At 36.8% G+C, this 16156-nt stretch overlaps 1 non-coding gene across 1 annotated transcript; it reads right to left on the bottom strand.

Moving 5' to 3' along the window:
* Nucleotides 1-15839: 15839 nt before the first annotated feature.
* TRNAC-GCA (transfer RNA cysteine (anticodon GCA)) lies at nucleotides 15840-15911 on the bottom strand. The gene has a single exon. It is a non-coding gene; the product is annotated as a tRNA-Cys (tRNA).
* Nucleotides 15912-16156: the final 245 nt, after the last annotated feature.

Below are 16156 nucleotides of genomic sequence, written 5' to 3' on the forward strand. Positions count from 1 at the left end.
AAGTAAAATATAGTTTTTAGAATTATATTGCAGTTGTTTCCTGCATTGGCAACCAGATTCTTTACTATGGAACCACTGGGGAAGTCCTAGAATTATCCTACAGTCGTTATTCTAATGTCCACTCTGCCATGAGACCTATTTGAGCCAGCTTTCAGCCTGGGATACAGAAGACAAAGAGGAGTCTCAGCTAAACTGAGATGGACATGTGTATAAGAAGTTAGCAGGTATGTCACTGACATTTTGTCATTTGTTACCACAGCATGTGTGTGAAAGTGAAAGTTTTAGTCAGGCAGTCATGTCCAGTTGTTTGCGACCCCATAAACTATAGCCTGTCAGACTCCTCTGTCCATGGAATTCTCCAGGCAAGAATACTGGAGAGGGTTGCCATTCCCTTCTCCAGGCAATCTTCTCAACCCAGAGATTGAACCCGGATCTCCCGCATTGCTGGCAGACTCTTTACCATCTGAGCCACCAGGGAAGCCCATACCACAGCATAACTTACACTAAATTGGTTGAAATAGAAGTTGAATGTCCCTATTTGACATTGTTCTAGGAGCGGTGGACACTGCAATTAGATAAGCAAAGAAATGAAAGTAATAAAGTACAAATGTAAAAATAGAGAGGCAATGTCTTCATTATTTACAAGAAATACTAAAAATTAACAAAAAATAGTAAAAATGAAAATATTTTAGAAATGATTAGGAAATTCATAAATGTGGCTACATAAAAATGTAGGAAATGCTTGAAAAGCCATGAGAGATTGTTTGTTTTCTTTTGCTTAGTCACTTTTTTCAAGGAGGAGGAAGAGGGTAGTAAGATCTCTGAACACTTATCACAGGAATAAGATTTTATTTTGGATGGAAATAAAAACATGACTCAATTTCTTCACTTCTATAAAAATTCCACATAATCTGTGGGCATGCTTTCCAAAATTTTACACTTGCCTCACATATGCCTGAAAAGCTTCAGTTAAAATAAAATCTCAAAGTGTTCAATATTTTGCTTACCCATATTTGCTATTGCCAATAAAGAATGCGGATAAAGTTTACTATTGAAATGTCAAATTAAGTGATACTTTGGCTACCTGATGCAAAGAGCCAACTCACTGGAAAAGACGCTGATGCTGGGAAAGATTGAAGGCAGAAGGAGAAGGGGGCAGCCGAGGATGGATGAGATGGTTAGATAGCATTGCCAACTCAACTGACAGAAATTTGAGCAAACTCCAGGAGAGAGTGAAGAACAGAGGAGCCTGGCGTGCTGCAGTCCATGGGGTCACAAAGAGTAGGACACGATTAAAGACTGAACAATAACAAGAAGACTGGGTCACAACCTTGCCAATCATCTCTGATCTGTGTGGGATAAATCAGTCACTTTGTGACAGGTAAAACCTTCTATGCTACTCTCTACCCAAACTGGGAAGTAGCCACTGTCCATGAACCACTTTCAGGCCCACAGGCGTATGTCGGAGTCATTTCTGTGAAATTGGGAATCTGAGGGAGAGAAGGCTTTGCTCTCCTTTGCTTGGTGACCCAACAGTGCATCTTCTGCACCTCTCTTTCCCTGCCCTGACTGAAGGAAAAGTTGGCTAGCTCTGCTTTTTAAGCAAAAAGCCAACAGAGTGTCTCCAAAAAATGGGACTTCATGATCACTATGTGTGCATGCTAAGTTGCCTTAGTCATGTCCAACTCTTTTTGATTCTGTGGACTTAGCCCACCAGGCTCCTCTCTCCATGGGATTCTCCAGACAAGAATACTGGAGTGGATTGCCATGCCCTCCTCCAGGGGATCTTCTTAACCCAGAGATCAAACCCACATCTCTTGAGTCACCAGCGTTGGCAGGCAGGTTCTTTACCATTAGTACCACCTGCAAAGCCCTCATAATCACTGGCTTCTTTAAACTAATTTCTTCTCTCCCAAGTACCTCCTTTTATAGTAAGTCCCCTACATATAAACCTTCAAGTTGAAACTACAAACGATGGGAATGTGTATTCCCATATAAAACTATGTAAGTTAGTTCACATGTCTGGTGTACATTTTCTCATGTGTGCGTCCTCTACAACGGGTTGTGTTTTTGTGTGTAGTTTTCTATACAGTACTGTACAGAGTACAGTAAAAGAGTATGTTTGTCCAGGATGTCTGGAAGTAAGTATAAAAGCAACAGGGATATAGTACTGTACTTTTAAAGTACTATACTGTAAGATTAAAACTGTTTTATTGTTTTTTATGTATTATTGGTGTGGAAACTATTATAAACATATTACAGTAGAGCACTATATTGCTTATTGTGTTTTTTGGGTACCTAAGGTGACTTTATTGGACTTACAAACAAATTTGACTTATAAACATGTTCTAAGAACAGAACTTGATCACATATAGGGGGCTTACTGTACAACTTAGGCAACGATGATGTTGCTGATGGATTGTTGTCTGAATTGAGTCTTCAGACTAACTCTGGAGGATAGATGCTAATCATGAGTTTCACTTTATTTCTAATTTTTTTTGGGGGTTTCACATAACTTTTATATATATATATATATTTTTTTTTTTTTTTAAACTTTACAATACTGTATTGGTTTTGCCATGTATCAACATGAGTCTGCCACAGGTATACACGTGTTCCTCATCCTGAACCCTCCTCCCTCCTCCCTCCCCGTACCATCCCTCCTCTGGGTCGTCCCAGTGCAACGCTGTGGTAAGTATACACAATGGAGTATTACTCAGCCATTAAAAAGAACATATTTGAATCAGTTCTAATGAGGTGGATGAAACTGGAGCCTATTATACAGAGTGAAGTAAGCCAGAAAGAAAAACACCAATACAGTATATTAACACGTATACATGGAATTTAGAAAGATGGAAACAATAACCCTGTATACGAGACAGCAAAAGAGACACTGATGTATAGAACAGTCTTTTGGACTCTGTGGGAGAGGGAGAGGGTGGGATGATTTGGGAGAATGGCAATGAAACATGTGTAATATCATATATGAAACGAGTCACCAGTCCAGGTTCGATGCACGATATTTCTAAATTTAAGATAAGAATTCAGCCTTTCCCTCCCTCAAATCTGAGCATTAGCTTTAATTTTGGGACTATTGGTAGAATTTCCACTATTTCCTATTCCACTTGTATAAACTGTGATTAAGTATTTTAAAAAGTATCTTAAGAAGATGCTTTGTGATTTAGAACTGAACACAACACAGGAAACAAATTCCTTTTGCATGGTGTTTCCTGTATGTGTTGGAAACCAGATCTTAATATTAAAAAATTCAATAAAAAATTTGAGTATTTCCTTTGTTTTATAGGATTAAATTCCTTTTCATAACCATATTCCTTAAGCAAAACATTTAAGTGTGATTGTGGTTGCTTTAATACTTATTTCATGGTAAGAATTCATAACTATAGTCACTATAACTGCTTATAAACATATGGTCATTCAGAAGCTTTTGCTTAAATATAAATCACCATCAAAAACATTACACTACATAATTATCTGGTCGCATACATTTGAGAACACATAATTTTCAGTAGATGAAGGCATACGCTCAGTTTCCATGTAGCATAATTTTTTAAATGTGCTTAGAAGAGCAATTTGTTGTCTGCATTTTGGTTTAAAAAACCTAAAACACTGCTAATTTCCACTTGCTTTCTTTCCAAATTGCCTTAGATAACTTATTTGTAGAATATTTTTAACCACGGAAGCTTTAAAATGGTTTTTAAGCAACCTGTAAATAAAGAGCTTTTCAATATTCTGGCTACAACATAATAGGAAGCAAGAGTTACAGTGTATTAACTGAGATGAATTCCAGATTTTGTTGCTTAAAAATTAAGGTATCTTTGTACTTCTTAGCCATTTGCGATATTTTCTATATCTTCATGTACTTGAGGTTGTTTGTTGGATGGAAAATTTTCAAAATTAAGAGAAAAGCAAAAGGCAAACAGAAATTCAAAAACATCATCACTAACAACGACAAAGGTGGATTCAAATTTTTCAGTTAGTAAGATCCATAGATTTATTGGAAAATAAGCATTCCAACCAAACGTCACAGGTTTTAAATTTTTATTATTTTTAAAATCTTGTGAAACTTTACATCTTCCTGAGTTTAAGATTGTGGAATAGTATGAAGGAGACACAGTGTTAAAATTAAAAATTTGGAAGGGGCAGGAATAGAGACACAGAAAAGAGAAGTGACATGTGGACACAGTGGGGAAGGGGAGGATGAGATGAATTGGGAGATTGGGGTCAACTTATACACACTGTATATTTTATACTGCTGTGAAAAGTAGATAGCTGGTGGGAACCTGCTGTATACAGCTCAGTTTAGTGCTCTATGATGACATAGATGGGTGGGATGAGGGGTGGATGGGAGGTCCAAGAGGGAGGGGATAAATATAGCTAATTCACTTCATTGTACAGCAGAAACCAACATAATACTGTAAAGCACCTATACTCAAATTAAAGAGAAAAAAAATGAACTTGTGAAGTAGCTAATGCAAACTCTGTATCTAGAAAGTGGCATAAAGTTCTAGGGGAAAAAAAAGGTTTTTAAGTTTTAATAATTTTATAATTAAGACATTAATGTGAAGGGAATGAGCAAGTGCACATTGATGTATCATTACTGTAAGCAGACACACAACCTGACTTATTGCTGTTGATGTTAATGTTAATAAAGTGGCTGAGCTAGTGTTTGCTAGATTTCTATACTGTAAGTTTTATTCCTCTTGACACTTGATATTCTTTAGCAGAAAATCCCAGCTGCATCCACACTCAAGCCATGGAGAGTTATGCAACACTTCCTTGAGAGTGGACCATCTACAAAAATATATGGAGTTTTTCTGCATGTAAGATTTATTATTTTCCTTTATTTATGTATTTATTAAATGCTTTATTTATATCAGCATGGACTCAGGGACTTGGGGTATTTTAGACATTGTATATGATCCAATACTATTTTCTTTATTTGGTTACTAAAGTTACTTCAGCTTTGCCTAGAGTTCATCAGAAACTCTATGCTTCCATTTTCATTTGTTGGAAATATAAGAGGTTTCATGTTCATCTTCCCACCTCAGTACTATAATCGATAATTGGACCAAGGAATCCAAGTTACTTTGTTGAAAAGTGATATTAGAGACTAAGATACAGGTGAAAGGTATGATTTTGCTACCAGAGTATAATTGCTCCTAAGATCTCTCAGTGGACAGAGAAAGAGGGTACATGTTCACACCAACTCAGGTATAAATACACACACACACACACACACATACATATATGTATATACATATATACACACACACACATATATATATATACGGTAACCATCTCTATGCAAATCAACTAGATAAATAGTGACAATCAGGATTACTGGATTCTATGATAAGATCATATTTAACTTTGCAAGAAACTCCCAAGCTGTCTTCAAAGTGGTTACACCATTTTGTACTCCCACCACCAATGGATGAGAGTTCCTATAGTTCTGTATTCTCACCAGCAATTGGTAGTGTCAGTTTTTTGGGTAGTGTCCCTTTTACTAGATATGTAGTGGTATCTCATTGTTGTTATTAGTTTGCATTTCCATAATGACAAATGATGTTCAGAATCTTTCTTATGTTTATTTGCCATGGGCTTTGTTTATTTGCATAGGCTTCCTTGGTGACTCAGCAGTAAAGAATACACCTGTAAATGCACAAGATATGGGTTTGATCCTTGGGTCAGGAAGGTCCCCTGGAGAAGGAAATGGCAACCCACTCCAGTATACTTGCCTGGGAAATCCCATGGACAGAGGAGCCTTGAAGGCTGAAGTCCATGGGGTCCCAAATGAGTCAAACATGACTTAGCAACTAAACAACATCAATAATGTCTTCTTTGGTAGGCTGTGTCTGTTCAGATCTTTTGCCTAATTTTGTTATAATTGCATTGTTTTTTTCCCTTCATGTTAGACTTAAAAATTCTCTCTAAAAATTCCCTGTCAGTCCAGTGGTTAAGACTCCATGCTTCTACTGTGGAAGCATCCTTCAATCCCTGGTCAGGGAACCAAGATCCCAAATGCTGTGTGGCACAGCCATAAAAGGAAAATAAAATTAGTATTTTCAAAAATTCTTTGTATATATTGGATCCAAATTCTTTAACAGATATGTGTTTCTCAAATATTATCTCCTGTTGTGTGACTTGTTCATTATCTTAACATGTCTTTTGAGAAGTAGAAGGTTTCCATTTTAGTGAAGTGCAAATTACCCGTGATTTCTTTCATGGATATTGTTCTAATGTTTTATTCAAAAACTCATCCTTCTTAAGGGGAATCTTCTTGAATCTTAACCTTGAGAACCCGGTACGTTTCCTGGAGGCAAACCCCATGAAAGTAAGGCAACTCCCCCAAGACCGCAGTCAAGGAGTTTTCTAACTTGCAAGTTGGTTCCCGTAGGCTCCAGGAGTTTGTCAGTTACCATTTGAGTTCTTGAGCTTCCCTGGTGGTTCAGATGGTAAAGAATCTGCCTGCAATGCAGGAGATCCAGATTCAGTCCCTGAGTCAGGAAGATCCTGTGGAGAAGGGAATGGTTAACCACTCTAGTATTCTTGCCTGGAGAATTCCATGCACAGAGGAGCCTGGTGGGATCCATGGGGTCACAACTCAGACAGCACTGAGTGACTAACACTTTGACTTTTTCACTTTCATTTGAGTTCTTACCACTATGGCTTCAGCAGCTTCAGCAGGAAAGGCAGAATTTTCCTGTGACTGTCTAAATTTGACCATCTTTCCAGATTTTATGGTGGTCATTTCTGTTATCTCACTTATCTAATGGGTATAAGAAAATTCATTGATTTTTATTTTGTTGTTGTAAGAACCTGAGAGACATCTTCTAAGTTCTTTACACTTCTGGACTGAAAACAGAGTAATAGTATCTTTGTATATAAGTTGTATCTCAGTAAATTTTATTTAAAAAGAAATTTTAAAAATATATTTTAAAATATATTATTACTTACATGAAAAACTATTAATAATATAAACTAAATTACTGAGGAATAAGAATTCTGTTCCTAACATGCCATCAAATTGCCATAATATGCTTGGTCAATTTAGAAAATGTATCATGATATGCATGAATGTCATATTTAATTTATTCCTTTCATCAGGGGATTCCTTTTTGATTGATCATCTTAACAATCACCTCAAAATAACAACTGTTACATAAATATTTAATAAATGAACAAACACACACACCAAGTATAAATTTATTATGAACACAGTTAATCAAATTTTCAGAATTCATCTGTCAGTGATGTCAGCATTGGTAAATAGAACAAAACTCACACACAAAAAAAGGTTTTATGTTGTTAGCTCAAAAGTTTGAAAGCAAATCTGGCTGAGTTAGTGAATTCTTTAAGCAATTAGGAAACTTTTACTATCACTCAAAAATATTGAACAATTTATATTTGTATTAGGAAGAAAATATTTTTGAGTTATATATTGCATAGGTTTTTTTATATTTGTTATGCAGAGGGGTCATGGATGCATATGAGGTAAGATTATACAATGAAGATGAAAATAGGTTTTTTGGAGGAAAAACTTAAAGGGGAAAAAATAACATAGCTACTGTTTCTTTCACTCATATTTATATAGCATGGGGAATCTCTGGCAGGCCAGTGGGTAGGATTGTAAGCTTCCACTGCAGAAGGCATGGGTTCAGTCCCTGGTCTGGGATCTAAGATCCCACAAGCTGCAGCTCTCAGCCAATAAATAAATAGATAGATAAGTAAATAAATAGCATGGACTGTACATAGCTGTCAGTGGGTACAGTAGTCAAGATTCCAGCAGGGATGGGCCTTTCTGGGTAAGCACATTCCAGAGAAAGTCAACCTCACTCTCAGCTTATATGAAACATTTTTTAGTTGATCTCTAGGCCCAAGAACCACAACAGGGAAACTGCAGAAGAGGACTAATAACTCTTTTGAAACTGATAATTATTTTTGGTTGGTGCCTGTAGTTGTATTCTTGCATTGAAATTCTACATATTTTCACACTTGTAAAGAGTTTTTAAACAGGAAGTGGTAGCTCTAGCCTCATACCCAGACGCATAAGGCAGAGGTATGGAGTTCGGTCTAGAAGCCCTCCTCTATGTCCTGTGGATGGTCCTGGAATTCAGGTTGGTCCAGTAATTTGTTGGCACAACATTTACAGCCATCTGCCTCTTAGGAAAAACCTGTCCCTAGTGGACCCCATTCCGCATCCCAGGTCTGCCTTTGATTCTCTGGAGAAGAATCTGAACTAGGTCCTGCTTGGGAGTCAGGAGCCCAAAGCTCATGGTCTCCTAGTGTTGCCCATTAAGGACGCAGGGAGTGGAACAATTCGCTGTAAATGGTAAATTCAGGGACCAAGTCTAAGGATGTCCAAGGCTGAAGTTCTCAGAAACCAAGAGCCAGCACAGGAAGAAAAATCTGAGCAAGAAGCTACTAAAGAGTATACCATATAGTTTTGCTAATAAGAATTTATATATAAACTGAAAGAAACTTTCCTAACCTAAGCTGTTAATACCAGGTTAAAATTTTTAAAAATTCAGTCAACCGTACAGTAAAGTAAAACTGAATTACCTTTCTATGGTCTCTATAGGGAATTACAAATTTCTGCTATATTTAGAGGAAAGAGCGTTCATTTGAAAAATAGAGGAAAACTACTATAGAGTTCTTTCAGACAGTTAATTAAAATAATAATTCTAATTCTAATTAAATCGTATATTCTTTGAGCAATAATAGTTGAGCAAACTGTATATATATGTATTTTTTGGTTACTGAATGCCTCTACAATTCTCCATAAATTTGAGAATTCATCATCTCTCCAAACCCAGAACTAATCTTTTACATAAAGGATAATCTACAATTAAATTTCTCACTTTGTGTAATTTGCATTTATATAGGATTTACTAATATAATGGAGATCTGTTTTTTAAAAAATAGAATTGAACAGTTATAATAAATAATTTTTCACACAACATGTAACTAAACTACTAACTTACTTTAAAAGAATGAGTGTTAATGGCCAGTTATTCTCCAAGAATATTTTGGGAACATTAGAAGGAAGTATTAAGTGTTCAATAGACTTTGAAACAAGAGTGAAATGGATCTGTCACTTGAGATTTGCAGTCAGCAGAATGAGGAAATGGGCTGGGAAATGGTGTTTATGCTAATAGTTTTACTGATCAATATCTAGAAACTTCAGTTTTAAGACTTTAGGAAGAGTTGTCATTGTCACATTTGGTAATAACAAGGATGGTTGCAAACCTTTAAATATATGCATAGAAATCATTAAAAAAAAATGTTCTCTGTACCTGCATAGATTTACCTATTAAAAAAAAAAAAAAAAACTAAACATAACAAGCTTTACAGGAGAAAAATTAAACATTTAGAAATAAGTAAAAATTTCAGTTATTATAGTTAAGGGAATGGCCTATTTTCTGGCTTGAATTCTTGTTCTAGGACCCTCTGATCACCCTCTAGAAGTCTCAAAATGTCTTTCCGGAATATCTACCTCTTGATTTAGAGCCCAGGTTAATTTCAAGAAATCATTAGTCTTTTCTTATAAAATTGCTCAAAGTTCACATTAAGAAATAAATCTTTTTCCATAGACTCCATTCCATTAATTTTGGAGAAGCATTGACTACCTGGTTTACAAGATAATGAGAATTTCTCCATTCTGTTGCTCTAACCTAAAAGTTCCAACCTATCTACCTGTCTGCGTTCTCTGTTCCCGATGCTTTATTTCTGCCTCTAGCTTTGACAGCAAGACTCACTTCCTGATTAGCTTCCAAGTTCAAAATTTATTACTTCCTTTCAATGCCAAGATACATTGAGAATGACACTATTAAATAAATATCATGCGGTCACTAGAACCTCAGAGAATCATTATCAAGCATTTTATTATCCAATATCTAATAGACTTTACAATGTACCTAGAGTACAAAAAATAACCAAAGGAAAATGAAAATATGTGCATATATATGTATTATTTATAACTGTTAACAGACTATATAGTATACTATGCAAATCCCTGCATATTAGCTCATTTAACTTTGGCATTCCTATTAAAGAGTTATTGTTAAGACTATTTAAACAAGATGAACCCAAGGCCCAACATGAATAATCCAGTTTTCTCTTGTTTCTTTCTTCCTTAAATATGAGTATAATTGCTTTACAATGTTGTGTTATTTTCTGCTGAATGCTGAAAATAATGATTCTGATTCTGCAGAATGCTGATTTTACTGTTTTGCCTTTGTTGTGGGTCAAAGAGGGGGCATTGGGAGAATTATTTTCAAAATAGAAAACACGAATGATAATAAAGTGCTCCGACCGAAACAAAGATAAATTAAAGGCTTGTATGGGGACTTCCCTGGTGGTCCATTGGTTAAGAATCTGGGACTCGGTCCCTGGTCTGGGAACTAAGATCCCACCTGCCCAGAACAACTAAGCCTGCCACCTCAACAAAAGATCCTGCGTGCTGCAACTAAGACCTGCTGCAGCCAAATAAATAAAAATTTAAAAAAAATTAATAAAGGAGAAAAGATATATTCTAGATAATTATAACATAAAGAAGTGTTCAGTGCTGGAGGAGGCGGTCAATTTAGAATGACATATGCTGTCAGAACCTGCCCTGCTGTAGACTCCTGTCTTCGTGAGGAGTTGGGTGGCATTGAGCTGGATTGTGAATGTCAGATAGGCTTAGAACTTTTGGCGTTAAGGGAGATAGACTTTCCAGAAGGTGGGAGCAAGGTTTGGAGAGTGCAAGGTGGGGCTCTATGTCTAAGAATGTGTATGTTTATGTTCCTGAGCTGGAGGGTTAGAGAGTCAGAGAGGCAGCTAAGGCATGAATCATCATTCATGAATCAGCCACAGGTATGCATATAATCCCTCCTTTTTGGACCTCCCTCCCCCTCTCCATCCCACCCCTCTAGGTTGTCACAAGGCACCTAGCAGAGCGTAGTGCATATGTGTCAATTCTAATCTCCCAATTCTTGATAACACTTTACTTTTAATGTGATATATTTGGCTTGTAAAACTCATAGAGTTGTAAACTTTAAGCCATGTTCTTAATACATGCCATCACTACCTATTAAATCTAACATGGTACCAATTTTTATGCTTTACTCATTTTAAAATTTATATATTGTAGACATTAATCATGTATCTACTATGCACTCAATAGTAGATTGCAGTAGTTTTCTAGCATTTAAAAACATTCAGTAGGCTGCCATTTTGAAAACAGATTGATCACGATAAGGATAGAAGCAGGATAGATGCTAACAGTGCAGGAAGGAGATAATGATGCTAGGTGGTAACACTAACTTTTGATGGTGATGAGATATAGTCAGGTGGCTCAGAGGTAAAGAATCTGCCTGCAATGCAAGGGACTTGGATTTGGTCCCTGGGTCTGGAAGATCCCCTGGAGAATGAAATGGCAACCTGCTCCAGTATTCTTGCCTGGGAAATTCCATGGACAGAGGAGCCTGGCAGGCTATAGTCCATGGGGTTGCAAAAGAGTCAGACACAACTTAGTGACTAAACAACAACAAATATTTATATACATTATAACAAAAATATTTATATATAATATATGTATATATAATGATAATGCCTTATTTCTATGCCTTAGGCTTGAGATATTGGAATGATGGACTTCATTTATGGAGTTTAGGGAACACTGGGAAAGATATGAATAGGTGGAGATCAGAATGTTTGATTTTTATATGTATTGTTAAATACCCCTAATTTAATGTCTAAGTGGAGATATTCACCAACCAGTTAGACTGCAAGATGCCTTCAGAGGAGGTCAGAGATAGAGATACATATTTGGAAATCATCAGTTTATAATTAATTTTATATATCATTTTATTCCGTGGTAAAATGAAGATAAATACAAAATAAAATCTCATACTATAGAACTCTTGTGATGTTACAATAATATATTTGAATGATGACATCAGAAATAATGCATGTAAAATAACACATTTAATTAATCAATTTAAAAATCTTTCATGATTACTATTTTTCAACTAGTTGTTCACTCTAAGTTAAGGTTTTATTATTTCATTGCCTATTGTTAACAGTTATAATATGTTAAAATGATGAATTTTGCCATTTCTTTTATCTGGCATCCTACCTTTTAGCCATAATACTTTAACTAGAAAATGTAAAAATAAGGTACTAGAACAACTTTTTTTTTTTAAGGAAAAGTTTTCTTCCACTGAATGTAACCATGCCTTTATGCAAAATAAGAACTGATTATAGTTATCAAAAATAGCAAGATCACTACATGGGCATTTACTATGAACAAGAAAATCTTTATTCTAGCCTTTTTATTTTTGTAACGTTTTTAAAAATTGAGGTATAATTTACGGTGTTGCAGTAGTATTAAGAGTACAGTAAAGTGATTCAGTTATATGTGGGCTCCACTGCCCATTCTTTTCCAACTCTGCAACCCCATGGACTGTAGTCTGTCAGGCTTCTCTGCCCATGGGATTTTCCATGCAAGAACACAAGAGTGGGTTGTCATTTCCTTCTCCAGGAGATCTTCCCAGCCCAGGGATCAAACTTCCATCTCCTGTGTTTCCTAAACTGGGAGGAAGATTCTTTACCACTGAGCCCCCGGGAAACCCTTACATATATATATATTTATAAACACACACAAACACACATATATCTATACATATAGTTATATACATGTATATATATATAGTTATTGGAAAAGGCAATGGCAACCCTCTCCAGTACTCTTGCCTGGAAAATCCCATGGACGGAGATCCATGAGGTCGTGAGGAGTCGGATACGACTGAGCGACTTCACTTTCACTTTGCATTTCCATGCACTGGAGAAGGAAATGGCAACCCACTCCAGTGTTCTTGCCTGGAGAACCCCAGGGACAGAGGAGCCTGTGGTCTACGGGGTCGCACAGAGTCGGACACTACTGACGTGACTTAGGAGCAGCATATATAGTTATGTATCTAAAATAGATTATTTTCCATTATAGATTATTGTAAGATATTTGATATAGTTCCCTGTACAATACAATAGCTTCCTGTTGTTTACCTATTTTATATATAGTAGGGTGGCATATGTTAATTCCAAACTCCTAATTTACCTCCCTGCCCTCACTCGGCCATCTCCTTTGGTCACCATAAGTCTGTTTTCTATTTCTGCAAATCTATTTCTGTTTTGTAAATAAGTTCATTTCTGTCACTTTTATATGCCACAAATAAGTGATGTCATGTGATATCTGTCTTTCTCTGACTTACTTCACTTAATATGATAGCATCTATATCCATCCATATATCTGCAAATGGCAATATTCTACAAATGGCAATTGGTCATTCTATTCTAGCCTCTTTTTAATAAAAAGAGCTACAGTTTCTATATTCTATTCTAGCCTCTTTTTAATAAAAATAGCTACAGTTTCTATTAAAACATGTAGAGAACTAGCTGCACGCAGCACCACAAAAGGGTGGGCAAATCACCTAACCCATCCCTCCAGTCCAACCTCTGGACACACCCTACCCTCACCTCATATTAGAAATGAGCTTGCCCCACCTCAGGGAGCAAACCAGGAAACCTGTTACTTGTTTTCACTGCCTCCTACAGCTGGCACAGGAACCCAATAAAGCCTTGCCTGAAAATAAATAAATAAATAAATAAAGCTATTTAATCAGTGATTTTGAATTCAAAACTTATAAAGACCCTGAAAAAAAAAAAAAAAGGCATTATCAAGTAATGATACCCTTAGCCATCCTGCATTCTGACCACATTTTATGTTATGCTGTCACCACAGAAGGATGTGATATACTAAGACCTCTCTAACTCAGTCCTTTAGCCTGTCCATTTCACATAATTAAGATAAGTGGAAAGTGTTAGTCACTCAGTTCTTTCCGACTCTTTGTGACTCCATGATCTGTAACCCACCAGGCTCCTCTGTCTGTGGGACTCTCCAGGCAAGAATACTGGAGTGGGTTGACATTCCCTTTTCCAAGGGATCTTCCCAACCCAGGGACTGAAGCTGGGTCTCCTGCATTGCAGGCAGATTCTTTACCTTCTTGAGCCACCAGGGAAACCCCAATTAAGATAAGATAACTCAGATCAACCAGTGTTCTATATGAAATGCATAGTTTTCCCCAACAGGAAGACTACCTAACATATTTAAGCAGTCCTAACACAGATTATTTTAATAGGATAACCACATTATTTATGAAAAAACACTTGAAACTGTTTGTTTTCCTACCTGTAGCACTACTGGAGATTACTTAATTTGGAGTACTAACTTGAATGAAAAATGCTACCCTATAGTATTTTTATATACTACAAATATTACATATATTGTCATACATTGTGAAAGTCAGTCAGTCATGTCTGACTCTTTGCGACCCCATGGACTATAGTCCATTGGGGTCCTCTGTCTGTGGAATTCTCCAGGCAAGAATACTGGAGTGGATTGCCATTCCCCTCTCCAGGGGATCTTCCTAACCAGTTAGAGATCAAACCTGGGCCTTCCGCATTCCTGGCGGATTCTTTACCATCTGAGTTGCTAGGGATGTCTTGTCATACATTACTTTACGTAACATTATATTATGTCATTTGTATTGTGTTGTTTGACTATACAGACCTTTGTTGGCAAAGTGATGTCTCTACATTTAATATGCTGTATAGATTTGTCATAGCTTTCCTTCTGAGGAGCAGTGTTAAAGTGTTAATCTCTCAGTCATATCCAACTCTGCAACTCCATGGATTGTAGCCTGCTAGGGTCATCTGTCCATGGAATTCTCCAGGCAAAAATACTAGAGTGGGTTGCCATCCCCTTCTCCAGGACTGAGGGGCAAGAGCCTTTTAATTTCATGGTTGCAGTCACCATCCGCAGTGATTATGGAGCCCAAGAAAATAAAATCTGTCACTGTTTCCACTTTTTCTTCATCTATTTGCCATGGAGTGATGGAACCAGATTCCATAATAGTAGTTTTTTTGAATGTTGAATTCTAAACCAGCTTTTTCTCTCTCCTCCTTAACTCTCATCAAGAGACTCTTTAGTTCCTCTTCACTTTCTGCTCCCAGAGTGTATCATCTGCATATCTGAGGTTGTTGAGTATGGATGTGAGGGTTAAATCATAAAGAAGGCTGAGTGCCAAAGAATTGATGCTTTCGAATTATGGTGCTGGTGAAGACTTCAGAGTCCCTGTATGGAGATAAAATCAATCAATCCTAAAGAAAATCAACCTCAAATATTCATAGGAAGGACAGTTGTTGAAGCTGAAGCTCCAGTACTTTGGTCACCTGATGCCAAGAGCTGACTCATTGGAATAGACATTGATGCTGGAAAAGATTGAAGGCAAAAGAAGAAGGGGGTGACTGTAGATGAGATGGTTAGATGACATCTCTGCTTCAACGAACCTGAATTTGAGCAAACTCCAGGAGATAGTAAAGGACAGAGGAGCCTGGCGTGCTGCAGTCTATAGGGTCACAAAGTGTAGGATACAACTTAGCGACTGAATAAAATTACATTGTTATATGTTATGTTGTACTATATTATTTTGTATTACAATTAGATGGTTAGAATTAATGCTATCATGACAAGTTATGGGCTTCTTTAAAACATTAAATTTCTATCACAGATATTCATTTAACTTACAATGTTGCATTGCATCAACCACAGGTAGGAAAGAACTCAATTTATTACTAGATAAAGTGAAAGTGAAGTCGCTCAGTCATGTCCAACTCTTTGCGACCCCGTGGACTGTAGCCTACCAGGCTCTTCCATCCATGGGATTCTCCAGGCAAGAATAATGGAGTGGGTTGCCATTTCCATCTCCAGGGGATCTTCCCTGATCCAGGGATTGAACCCGGGCCTCCTGCATTGCAGGCAGACACTTTAACCTCTGAGCCAACCAGGGAAGCCATTATATAAATATTCACCAACTGATTTGACATCAATGCAATCTCAATGTGGAGAGTTCTGAAAAATTCATGTATCCATCAACACAGAAGGCTATGTCTCCACGTAAAGGATGGTGTCCAAAGAACTCTGCTAGAAATGGCACTGTCAAGTTTTGTTTTGGTAACTATTATAGAAAATCTCAAGTTTCTTCATGTCCAAGCCTAAAACAGCATTATGCATTATTTATTTCAGATACATTAC

Source organism: Bos mutus, chromosome 16, assembly GCF_027580195.1.
Source record: "Bos mutus isolate GX-2022 chromosome 16, NWIPB_WYAK_1.1, whole genome shotgun sequence".
NCBI lineage: Eukaryota > Metazoa > Chordata > Mammalia > Artiodactyla > Bovidae > Bos > Bos mutus.